Source organism: Octopus sinensis, linkage group LG14 (assembly GCF_006345805.1).
Source record: "Octopus sinensis linkage group LG14, ASM634580v1, whole genome shotgun sequence".
Lineage (NCBI taxonomy): Eukaryota > Metazoa > Mollusca > Cephalopoda > Octopoda > Octopodidae > Octopus > Octopus sinensis.
Genome location: NC_043010.1, coordinates 18,455,136 through 18,469,326, shown reverse-complemented (window position 1 = coordinate 18,469,326; position 14,191 = coordinate 18,455,136).

Sequence of the window (14,191 nt, the reverse complement as noted above, 5' to 3'; positions counted from 1 at the left end):
AAAAAATATAATTTGTTGCAGACGTTCTCTTAACATCGTTCACACGCGCCTGGCTCGGGCTCAGAAGTTACAGCCCGAGTTGTTATCTATAATCGTAAAAATTAAAAGTAATTCAAATTCAATGTTTTCTTGAAACAATAAATTTCTATAGAGATTAGGATTTAAATTCCTAGCTATGAAAAGTTGCCGTTCTACGATATTCTTAAAGGAAAGCAACTCGGGCTAATACCAACGAGTCTGGTAGTCTATCTATCTATCCATCTATCTTTATCTATCCATCTATCTATCTATCTATCTATCTATCTATCTATCTATCTATCTATCTATCTATCTATCTATCTATCTATCTATCTATCTATCTATCTATCTGGTTTGGTCCGGACCTCCAAGTGGAGAAGAGCTGGAACGAGATAACGAGTAGGGTGGTCACTCTCGCCCGGCAATGGGCCGAGAGGAAACTGTCCCTAAAAGGTCGAGCGGAGGTGACGAACACGTACATCGCGTCCGTCATCTACTACCGCCTGACCGTCGTACCTTGTCCCGACCCTACCATCACCAAACTACAACGCATTCTCTTTCGCTTCTGTGGAAGGATGCGTCCCGATGGTCAGGCGATCCATTTGCTGTCAACACCCGTTAAAAGGAGGGCTGGGCATGCCGTGGTTGATGATGCGCAGACACGCGCTGAGACTGCGACATCTCTGGCTCTATGTAGACGACGGTGAACAGGTGTGGTCGCCGTTTGTGAGGCACGCTTTCCCGCAGCTCGTCTCCATGACCGAACTGCAGTCGTGGATCAAAAAGAGCCGAGGAAGGGCGAATGGCACCGCGAGTGTCGCGTTGCTCTCAAGCAACTCTGCCGTCCTGGGTCGACCTTAAGTGACTTCAACACAACCAAAGCATTCTATAGGGGTTTAGTGGAGGGGAGGTACGACGACGAGCTCAGGGCGAACCTGGACGTCGACGAGGAGTACCTGACCCGCCTGTTCGGGACGACTTTCGGGCCAGGCCCATGGACAACTTCCAGAGATCCCTGGCCTGGCAGTGCTACCGAGAAGCGCTACCCGTTCGGGATAAGCTCTACAGACACGGCTCGAGAAACACGGGGCCGACCTGCCCGAGATGCGGTCAGAGCGACGAAACCGTTCTGCACGCACTCGTTCAGTGTCCAACATTTCCGACCTGTGGGCTTATGTCGAACGACTGCTGTCACGTGTGGGACGAGTCGGTTTATCAGCTGAGTCTATCGTCAATATTGTCACGCCTCCTTCCTTCAAACGGGAAGGAAGAGCTATTTTCATCATCCTTGTGGCTATGGCGAAGAATGTATCTGGTGGACGCGTCCTGAAAGGATTGGAGACAAACACTTTCCTCTCTGGTCAATCTCTATCAACTTCTCAAGTACCACTTGAAAAGGAAGTGAGAGTAGAGAGGCAAGTTTTGTCTAGCGAATGTTTTAAAAAAAGATGGGTGAATGTAGCAAGAATGGCACGTATGAATGACGAAGCCACCTTGAGCATAATCCTATGAACCCAGAAATTGAAAACAGAGATTTGCTTATTTGCAAAAAAAAAAAAAAAAGAAATATAAAATGTGACTTCATTGACCGAGGTTACCGTGGTCTTTTCCGTAGGCTTTTCTTTCCACGGGTAAACCTCACCTGTCCTCCCCCCTTTAACACTTCATATTGACATTCTGTGATAAACGATCCCTATTGATCAATTTTTTTTTTCCTCTCCCCCCCTTTTTTAACCCCCCCCCTTTTTTGTCCTCTTTCTCTCCTTTTACGATCCCTTTTGATCGAAACTCCCCCCTTTCCTTTTTTTTTTTTTTTTTTAAACCAAAAGAAAAGAAGCTCTACCTTGTAATTTGTTCTATCTGTGTGCAGCCCTTGTGGTGGCAATAAAGAAACATATCTATCTATCTATCTATCATCTATCATCTTCTATCTATCTATCTATCTATCTATCTATCTTTATCTATCTATCTTCTATCTATCTATCTATCTATCTATCTATCTATCTATCTATCTATCTATCTATCTTATCTATCCATTGGTTTTTCTGGGAGTCACTTTTTAAAGTAGAAGAAATAGCTAACGTTTTTTGGCTGCTATTTCTAAACTTCGGTATGTGGTAAGGCAAATCTTTGCTGAACCCTATTATTAAGTATCTATCTATCTATCTATCTATCTATCTATCTATCTATCTATCTATCTATCTATCTATCTATCTATCTATCTATCTCTCTCTCTCTCTCTCTCTCTCTCTCTATATATATATATATATATATATATATATATATACGTGTGTGTCTTTTTCTCTGTGTGCCCCCCCCCACTGTATGATGACCGGTTTGGTTTGTTTTATTCTCGTAACCTAGCGGTTCGGCAAAAGAGTCCGATAGGATAAGTACCAGGTTTAAAGAATAAGAAAAGTACAGGAGTGGAGTAGTTTGACTAAAAACTGCTGAAGGCGGTACTCCAGCATGGCCACAGTGTAATGACTGAGACAAGTGAAAGATAAAACATAAAAGATATTTAGCGAAATTGGAATTTTAACGTGGGACCCGCGGTGAAACCATCGTCACATGTTAATATGTAAAACGAATTGAAACCGGTGAGGATACTGTGCCTCTCTAATATTAATTACATTAATTAGCATTTTTATAATGAATTGAAAGGCATAGATTTACTTTTAATCTTTTTAACAATCTTCTTTGTCTATCCACAGATGACTTCCTTTGCTGACAGGCATAGAATACGTGTGTGTGTGTGTGGAGAGAGAAAGATAAAGAGTGAGTGAGAGAGATGAAGATATATATATATATATATATATATATAGGGAAAGTTTACGAAAAAAACAAAAGACGAAGACAGGTGGTGTACAAAGCAAACAGATGTATTAGTATAACGCTCAGGAATAGAAAAAGTCTTTTACGTTTCGAGCCTACGCTCTTCTACAGAAAGGTACACAGAAAAAACAAGGAGAGAAAAAAATGTGTGTAGTGGCTAAGAGAGAGAGAAAGAGGCAGAGACAGACAGACATGCACTCACGCGAGCACACATCCGCACGCGCACAGGCATATTTGCACACACGCACACACACACACGCACACCACACACACACACACACGCACACACACACACACGCACACACACACACACACACACACAAAGACAGACCACCAAACTGGAGGCTGGGAAATCCAACAAAGAGGAGAATGTGTTTGGAAGCGGTTGATACACTCGTCTCTTGTTTTCTTTTTATTTTGTTACTAGCATTGTTGTTGTTGTTGTTGTTGTTCTTATTGTTGTTGTGCTGTCGATATCGCTGTAAAAAGGGAATTACCATTGTCTCTTGGACGCTTTCTGGATAGTTTCAAGTCCCTGTTGGAGCAGACTCGTTTCTCCAGAACTGAAGCCTTCCTACAACCTGATCCTCAAATTGATTTCAGGATCTAAGAATCCACCCACTTCCCTAGGTTTGGTTCCTTAGACAGGTATCTGTGATTCCTCTTTCGTCTCTCTTGGAGCACGTGTAAATATCACCTTACTCTTTTACTCTTTTACTTGTTTCAGTCATTTGACTGCAGCCATGCTGGAGCACCGCCTTTTTAGTCGAGACAATCGACCCCAGGACTTATTCTTTCTAAGCCTAGTACTTATTCTATCGGCCTCTTTTGCCGAACCGCTAAGTTACGGCGACGCAAACACACCAGCATCGGTTGTCAAGCGATGTTGATGGGGGCGGGACAAACACAGACACACAAACATATACACACACACATACGCACACACACACACACACACACACTCACAACACACACACACACACACACACACACACACACATATATATATACATATACGACGGGCTTCTTTCAGTTTCCGTCTACCAAATCCACTCACAAGACTTTGGTCGGCTCGAGGCTATAGTAGAAGACACTTGCCCAAGGTGCCACGCAGTGGGACTGAACCCGGAACCACGTGGTTGGTAAGCAAGCTACTTACCACACAGCCGCTCCTGCGCCTACCTTGTCTACATATTTGTTGTAAGTTCAAAAGCAATACAGACACTGGGGAAGAGATCTGTCTGTTTTTGAATATGTTCTTTCGAGAGAACCACAAGAACACAATCTTCTGCTTACAGTGTGTTTGTGTAGGCATTTGTGAGTTGAGACATACAGATACACACTCACGCCTGTAATGACAGCCTCGATTGTGCGCATGCACGTGTGTGTATATACATTCGTGCAAACAGACATGCTTATATATACACACAGGCTTATATATGAATATATACACGCACGCACACACACACACACCACACACACACACACACACACACACATTCATTCTTATGCTTGCGTGCACACATTTATGCATGCGTGTAACTCCACTGATGTTTAAATTAAAACGGAAGAGCTCTCTTTCTGGGTTAAAAACCAGCTCTCTCTCCATTCGTGAGAAATTCGAAAAATAAAACCAGAACATACACATACATACATGCACACATACATGTACACTCATACATACACACATACACATACATACACGCATAGATACATACACACACATACATACATACACATACATACATACATACATACATATACATACATACATACATACACACAGACATACACATACACACACAGACACACATTTACACACACATACACACATAGACATGCACACACATGCACACACACACACACATACATACACATATACACATACAAACATACACACACATACATACACGCATACATACACACGCATACATACACGCATATATACACGCGCACGCATACACGCACACGCATACACGGACACGCATACGCGCACACACACGCACACACACACGCACACACGAGCGCACACACATGCATACACACATGCAAACACATACAAACACATTAATACATACATACATACATACATACACACATACACATACATACACGCATAGATACATACACACACATACATACATACACATACATACCTATACATACATACATATACATAAACTACATCCAACCCACAGACATACACATCACACACAGACCACATTACACACACATACACACATAGACATGCACACACATGCACACCCACACACACATACATACACATATACACCAATACAACTTAACACACCCATACATACACGCATACATACACACGCATACATAACGCATATATACACGCGCACGCATACACGCACACGCTCATACCGGACACGCATACGCGCAACACACCACAGCACACACAACGCACACCACGAGCGACACACATGCATACACACATGCCAAACACATACAAACACATTATACATACAACATACATACATACACAATACATACCTACCTACCTACATACATACATACAAAGGAGTTTGCAGATCCTGTACCCAAGACACTCTTTCAGCTTCATTCCTATTATTATTGGTGCAACAGGATACGTACCGACCCATCTGGAGCAAAGTATGGCTGAAATTGGGTTTTGGGGGAGAGAACGCAAATCCTTAATTCATACACAAGAAATGTTCACGATATCTGAGGTTATAAAAATCTGTGAGACCTAAAGAATTAAAGAATGATGGTTAAAACCAGATACTTTCCTTCGCAACATTGTTACCAAAGTAGGTGGGTAGTGGAAATTTATTCGAAATTAAAATGAGGAAGACAACACACACATTACATATACCAAATGCTTAAATAAATAAATAAATAAATACAAACATACATGTGTGTGTCTGTGTGTATATATATATTTTTCTTTACTGCCCACAAGGGGCCAAACACAGAGAGGACAAACAAGGACAGATAAACGGATTAAGTCGATTACATCGACCCCAGTGCGTAACTGGTACTTAATTTATCGATCCCGAAAGGATGAAAGGCAAAGTCGACCTCTGTGGAATTTGAACTCACAACGTAACGGCAGACGAAATACGGCTACGCATTTCGCCCGGCGTGCTAACGTTTCTGCCAGCTCGCCGCCCTGTATATATATATATATATATATATATATATATAATATAATTATATATACTAATATATATATATATATTATATATATATATATATCATATATATATAATATATTATATATATCATATATAGATATATATATATATAGTTATCCGTAATAATGAAGGGTGAAATTAATTAATTTGGAATAATTATCAATTACACCAAGTAGTCTTCGGCATGTAAAGCCTCATTCGAGGAAAATTTAAGTAATACTAAGCAATAAGGGTTTAGCAACGAATTGCCTTACCACATACCGATTTAGAAATAGCAGTCAAAGAGTTATAGCTATTTCTTCTACTAAAAAGGGAGATCTCAGTAAAAACAGCAATTGGAAGGCAGAACAAACAGGTAAGAGAGAATGAATTGACGGCAATCTATCATACAATTTTAAGTTATCTACGGACGCACGTTTCGAAATCAAGTTTTTAGGAAAGCATAAGAATTAAATATTAAATAATTCTACCTTACCCAAACTTCTTGTTTCCTAAAAACTTGATTTCGAAACATGCGTCCGTAGATAACTTAAAATTGTATGATAGATTGCCGTCAATTCATTCTCTCTACCTGTTTGTTTGCCTTCCAATTGCTGTTTTACTGAGATCTCCCTTTTTAGTAGAAGAAATAGCTATAACTCTTTGACTGCTATTTCTAAATTCGGTATGTGGTAAGGCAATTCGTGCTAAACCCTTATTGCTTAGTATATATATATATATATATATATATATATATATATATATATATGTAATATATACACACATACTTGTATATGTATGTATTGTATATATATATATATACACATACTTTGTATGTATGTATGTATTGTATATTATAATATATATATATCTTATATATATATATATATACATACTTGTATGTATGTATGTATTGTTATATATATATATATATATAATATATATATACATACTTTGTATGTATGTATGTATGTAATATATATATATATATTATATATATATACATAATTTGTATGTATGTATGTATATATATAATATATATATATATACATAATTTGTATGTATGTAGTATATTATATATACATAATTGTGTATGTATGTATATATATATATACATAATTTGTATGTATGTATGTATATATATATATATATATATATATACATAATTTGTATGTAGGTAGTAATATATATATATATACTCTAATATTTGTATGTATGTATGTATATATATATATACACATATTTTTATGTATGTATGTATATAATATATATACACATAATTTTTATGTATGTATGTCTATATATATATATATATATACATACACATACTTTGTATGTATGTATGTATATATAAAATATAATAAAATATGAATTAGAGATAAAGTCACTATTGTGCAACTCAAACAGTGATAGACATAAACCAATACTTAAATAACAAATAATATATATATAATTAATATAATATATATATATATTTTACATTTATTCATTTGTTTTTTTAAGCATAAAAAGAATTATAAATATAATATAAGTATATATTATATAATATATATTTATATATATTTATTATATTATTTAGTATATATTATATAAGTATATAATATAATAAGTATATATTACTTATTGTATTATATTTATAGTTACTTATTATATTATATTTATAATTCTTTTTATACCAAAAAAAATATATATATTTTATATATTATATTAATTATATATATATTATTTGTTATTTTTGTATTGGTTTATATCTATCTCTGTTTGAGTTGCATAATAGTGGTTTTATCTCTAATTCATATTAGGACCGACAGGAAAGAAATGAGTCATGGAGGTGTTGCTATGTACATCCGTGAGGACCTCACACCCCAGGTCCTCTTGTCATACTCAAACTCGGTGTGTGACACACTAATTGTACATATTAGGCAACTTGATGTAGTTGTGTGTGCTACATATCGCCCTCCAGATGCCCCAAGCCATGTGGGCAGTTGAAGACTGCCTTATAAAATAGAAGAAATTCTAACCACATTAGAACAAACATAGGTGTGCTTCTTATGGGAGACTTCAATCTGCCCAATGTCAGATGGCCCGAGGGCCTTTCTCTCCCAGGAATGACAAGATGTGAACGAGGACAGGCGAGGTCCCTCCTGAACCTCATCAACACCCTGTACATGGAGCAGGTAATACTCCAACCAACCAGGGCAGGTAACACACTGGATCTCTGCTTCACAAATGACATGGATCTCATCCATAATGTGAAAGTGACACCGACACTACTCTCGGATCACAACATGATAGAGCTGACCATGTACGGGCCAAAAGAGAGCACGGACATGCAGCCTACAAGAAACCCTCAAAATCTTTCCAGCTTGAACTACCATAAGGCAAACTGGAAACAAATGAGAAAGAGATCCTCAAAAAAACTGGCCTAAATGTCTCTCCTCGCCAGACATCGACGTGAAACTTCAACAATTCATGTCTGTAATGCAAGCCATATGCTACAAATGTGTCCCAGAGAGAAAGGCCACTGTACACAAGAACAAAATCCCCAGAGAGAGGAAAATTTTAATGAGACGGCGCACGAAATTTTCAAATCGCCTAAACAAACAGATTGAAAGCAGTGAAAAGTCCCGCCTAAAATAAAAAACTGTTGGAAATCGAAAATGTCTGCAACTCTCCCATGAAAAAGAAAGAGCAGACAAAGAAGCCTGGGCTATAGAAAACATAAAATCTAACCCCAGAGCTTTCTACAGGTATGCCAAAGAAACAGCTACAGTGCACTGTAGAATAGGGCCACTCCTCGAAAAGGATGGCACTCTTACAGGAAAACCAATGAGGGTAAGTGAAATACTGAATGAGCAATTCAAGAGTGTTTTCACTCCACCCCTTGGGCATCTCCAAATCACCAATCCAACTGACTTTTTTACCACTGCAGATATAAAATCAGAGGCGGCGACGATAGATTACATCGATATAAAGGAAGACGATGTTGTAACCAAGGCTATAGATGAAATGAAAAACAGACTCAGCTACTGGCCCCGATGGATTCCCGGCAATCCTCCTAAAAGCATGTAAGAGAGTCCTAGCAAGACCACTGCAGTTCCTCTTTCAGAGCTTCCTTGCAGCTGGCAAACTTCCAGGAAAACTGAAGGAAGGTAAAATATGCCCCATTCATAAAGGAGGTAGCAGAGCGGAAGCCAAGAACTATAGACCTATCTCTCTGACCTCACACATCAGCAAGGTCATGGAACGAATAGTCAGAAGGAAGCTGATCACCTTCCTTGAAGGATGACTTGCTGCCCGACACCCAACATGGTTTCCGACCAGGGAGAAGCTGTTTAAATCAGCTCCTACAACACTATGACTGGGTGCTGAAACGGCTGCTCAACCACTCAAATGTGGAAGTGATATATCTCGACTTTGCAAAGGCCTTTGATAAAGTCGATCATGGAATGATATGTCACAAACTGCGTGATCTCAACATAGTTGGAAAACTGGGAGAATGGCTTCATGACTTTCTGAAGGATAGAAGTCAGTGGGTAGTAGCCAATGGGGCCACCTCCATTAACACACAAATAGTGAGCGGTGTTCCGCAGGGCACTGTTCTGGGACCACTACTGTTCATAATGGCCCTCTCAGACATGCCCTCAGCCACGCAGAGAGCCACGATCACAAGTTATGCAGACGATACAAAGTTCACAGGCAATACAGAACCCTGAGGACACTAAGCACCTGCAATGTGAGCTGGACGAAATATACAAGTGGCTAAAAACAATAGCATGCAGTTCAATGCTGGAAAGTTTCAAGCTTTATACTATCAGATGCAAAAAATGAATGCAATACCCAATGAATACACTGGACCGGAGGGATTGCAATCCCAGAGGCACAATCAGTGCGTGACCTGGGTATTCACATGAGTGATGACGCGACCTTTCATGTACATGTTTGCTAAACTGACAATGAAATGTAGACGGCTGGCTGGATGGATTCTTAGAACCTTTAGAACAAGAGAACAAGAAACCATGATGGTCCTCTGGAAGACAATTGTCCTGAGCCACTTGACTATTGCTCTCAGCTATGGTCACCATCCAGTGTCAAGTTGTTGATCACAGAACTGAGGCGATCCAACGAGCTAGATACACAAAGAAGATAGCCTCTATGCAGAATGTAAGCTACTGGGAAAGACTCAAGAGATTAAAATTATATTCCCTGGAGCGTAGGAGGGAAAGATATGCCATAATATACATCTGGAAGATCCTGGAGGAAGTGTCTGAACTTTGGCATCGAGAGTTACGCAAATGCCAGAACTGGGCGCCACTGCGTGGTGCCTAGGACTCCAAACCTGCCCTCAAGATGTAGGACAAGATTCTGTGGATAGCCTGGGCTTCCGAGGCCACAGCTCTTCAATATCCTCCCGAAGAAACCTGAGAGAGACCTGCATGGGGTGGATACAGATGTCTTAAAATGAAGCTGGATCTCTTCCTGTCAGGTGTCCCAGATGAACCAACTTCCACGGCAGGAGGGGCAGATGAGGGCAGCTGCATCGAACTCTCTCATGCACCAAATAGCAGTTGCTAGAAAGCCTCCATGAAGTGAAACCAAGTAGCAACACCAAATGGCGGTGCCCCAGCATGGCCACAGCTCATTAGCTGAAACTAGAAAATCAATCAATCAATCAATCAATCATATATATAATATATATATATATGTATATATATATATATATATATATACAATAGTGTTTTATCCCTAATTATATTTTATATATTATATTGTGAAATTTGATTTAATACTAAATTGAACTTTTCCCCGTAAGTTTGGTGCTATACTCCCTATTATTATTATTATTATTATTATTATTGTTATTATTATTATTATTGTTATTATCATTGTTATTATTATTATTATTATTATTATCATCATTGTTATTATTATTGTTATTATTATCATTGTTATTATTATTGTTATTATTATTATTATTATCATTTTATTATTATTATTATTATTATTATTATTATTATTATTATTATATATATATATGAAGGCGGAGTTAAAATGCTATTTTTTACGATCAACCAACTTTGATATCCTATATTGTTTGTTTTGTTTGTTTCGGGGCGGTATTGTTGTTATTGTTGTTGTTTTAACCTGCAGTCTAAAGCTCTCTTTATAATTGATTCTTGTTTGATAGACACTGCAAAAGCTTTGTCTGTGTGTTTATTTGTTTGTTTGTCTACTTACACGTGTTTCAATAATACAACATTGTTCGCGGGTCAACATCCGTTGCAAGTCTTAGATTAAATGTCTCCATTATTACATACACCTGACCAACCAGCACAACTTTACTCTCTCTCTCCCTCTCTCTCTCTCATTGGATCCTCTCTCACCCACCCCTACACTTTGTTTCTGCAATATTATTGAGATGGTCTTTTATATTTGTTTTATATTGTCTTTATCCCAATCCTGTTGTTATTCCAATTGCTGTTGTCGCTGTTGTTGTTTCCTTTGTCGTCCTCTCCATATCTGACTATCACAAACCATTTTAATATTGTAGCTTCTTCTTCTTCTTCCTCTCTTCTTCTTCTTCTTCTTCTTCTTTTCTTCTTCTTCTTCTTCTTCTCTTCTTCTTCTTCTTCTTCTTTTCTTCTTCTTCTTCTTCTTCTTCTTCTTCTTCTTCTTCGCCGTCTTCTTCTTCTTCGCCTTCATCGTCGTCGTCGTCGCAGCCAATAGAGTATCTGTATTTATTGTAACAGGAAGTTGACCTGTCGTCTGGTTTCATCAGTTTCCGTCATCATCAGAGGTTTGTTCCCACTAATATATTTCTGATATGCCCTCCGGCGCACAACGGTCGCCACACCTGCAAATCTTTTCACACATTCACAACAACAACAACAACAACAATAATAACTGCAACAACAACAGCGTAGAAACAATTGAAAAACTCAACAAAAAGAATAACAAAAATATTTTCCCAAAATGAAGAAAAAGCAGGTACTTTATTCACAAACTACGTGCATATATACACATGCACACATGCACGCTCACAAATATACACACTTATGCATATAGACACATTTTAAAAACACAATCGGATATATTTGTAAATATCTGTATGTATATACATGTGTGTGTATGCGGGCGCGTGTGTGTGTATATATGTTTATATACATGTGTGTATGTATCTATCTATATATATATATAATGTATATTATATATATGTACTGATATGTATATGTATGTATATGTATATGTATATATATGTATGTATATATATATTTATGTATATGTATGTATATATATGTGTATGTGTATATGTATATGTGTATATATGTGTGTATATATATATTTATATATATATATACGTGTTTATGTGTATGTGTGTGTGTATGTGCATGTGTGTATGTGTATGTGTGTGTATGTGCGTATGCGTGTGTGTGTATATATATATGTGTATGTATGTATATATATATATGTGTATATGTATGTATACATGTGTATGTATGCGTATATATGTATATATGTGTTTATGTATATGTATGTATGTGTATGTGTATATATGTATGTATGTATGTATATATATATATGTATGTATAAATCCTTTAAAATGTTTCAGCACGAAAGTTGCGGCCATGCTGGGGCACCATCATTGAATGTGCTACACTAGTATGTGAAACCCCCTCTGATACGTGGCATTTGGTCAACAAGGGAGTTCGACGCTGCTGCCCGCATGTGTGTTTCCTGGCGAGAGGTAGGTTCATCTGGAACCCCTGACAAGAAGAGATCGGGTTTAGTTTTAAAGAAACCCACATCCACACCATGCAAGTCTTTAGGAAGGATATTGAAGAGCTGTAATCCCCTGAAACCCAAGCTGTTGCAGTATATATTCCTGTATTTTGATGGTGATGTTGGGATGTTTGGCACCAAGCAGTGGCGCCCCGTTCTGCTGTTGGAGTAACTTTCAATGCCAAAATTTGGGACAAGGCCCTACAGGATTTTCCAGATGTATATTACTGCGTATCTCTCCCGCCTTCGCTCCAGGGAGAAGAGTTTTAATACTTTCAGTCTTTCCCTGTAGATGATATGTTGCATTGAGACGATCTTCTTAGTGTAGCTTCATTGGATTGCTTCGAGTTCTGCTGTTAACTTTATATCGGCTGAGGACGAATGTCTCCTTCTCTCTTGTTCTGAAAGTTCGGAGGATCCATCCAGCTAACCGTCTGCATTTTATTACCAAAATGGCAATATGCACTTGGAAAGATGCATCATTGCTCATGTCAATGCCCAGGTCACGCACTGATTTTGACTCAGGAATTGCAATTCTTCCCGGGCCAGTGTATCCGGTCTACATTTCGTTCAGCTTTGTGGGCCGGTAGCACAGGGCTTGGAACTTCCCTGCATTAAACTGCATGTTGTTGTCCTCAGCCCACCTGCATATTGTATCCAACTCCCGTTGCAGATGTGCAATATTTCCAGGGTTATCTGCATAGCCAGCAAGGGTGGCCATATTAGCAACTGAGGGCATGTCTGAAAGGGCCACTATGTACAGCAGTGGCCCCAAGACAGTGACCTATGGAACACCACTTGTTATTTGTGTTTCCTTGGAGGTGGCTCATATATATGTATACATGTGCGTATATGTATATATATATATGTATATGTATATATATGTATATATATATGTATACATATGTATATGTATATATATGTATATATATATATATTCGTTTTTCGTTTTTCGCTTTTCTTGTTTCAGCTCAGAGCTGCGGCCATGCTGATGCACCGCCATTTTGTGCTACAGTGTTATAACTAAGAGCCTCTTCTAATTTGTGGCACTTGGTGAAGAATGGAGTTTGATATAGCTACCCTCATTTGCACCTCTTGCCATGAGGTAGGTTCATCTAGGACTCTCGACAGGAAGATGTCCAGCTTTGATTTAAAAGCCGCTACATCTACTTTGTGCAAGTTCCTCAGACACTTTGGGAGAATTTAAAAAGCTGTGGGCCCTTGAACCCAGGCTGTTGCAGTAGCTGGTCTCCTGAGCGTGATGGCATTGCTGGGATCTTGGCACTATGCGTGTCGTCCCGTTCTAGCATTGGTGTAGCTTTCAATGCCAAAATTTGGCTCAATTCCTTCCAGGATTTTCCAGAATATATTACTGCATACCTCTCCCGTCTTTCCAG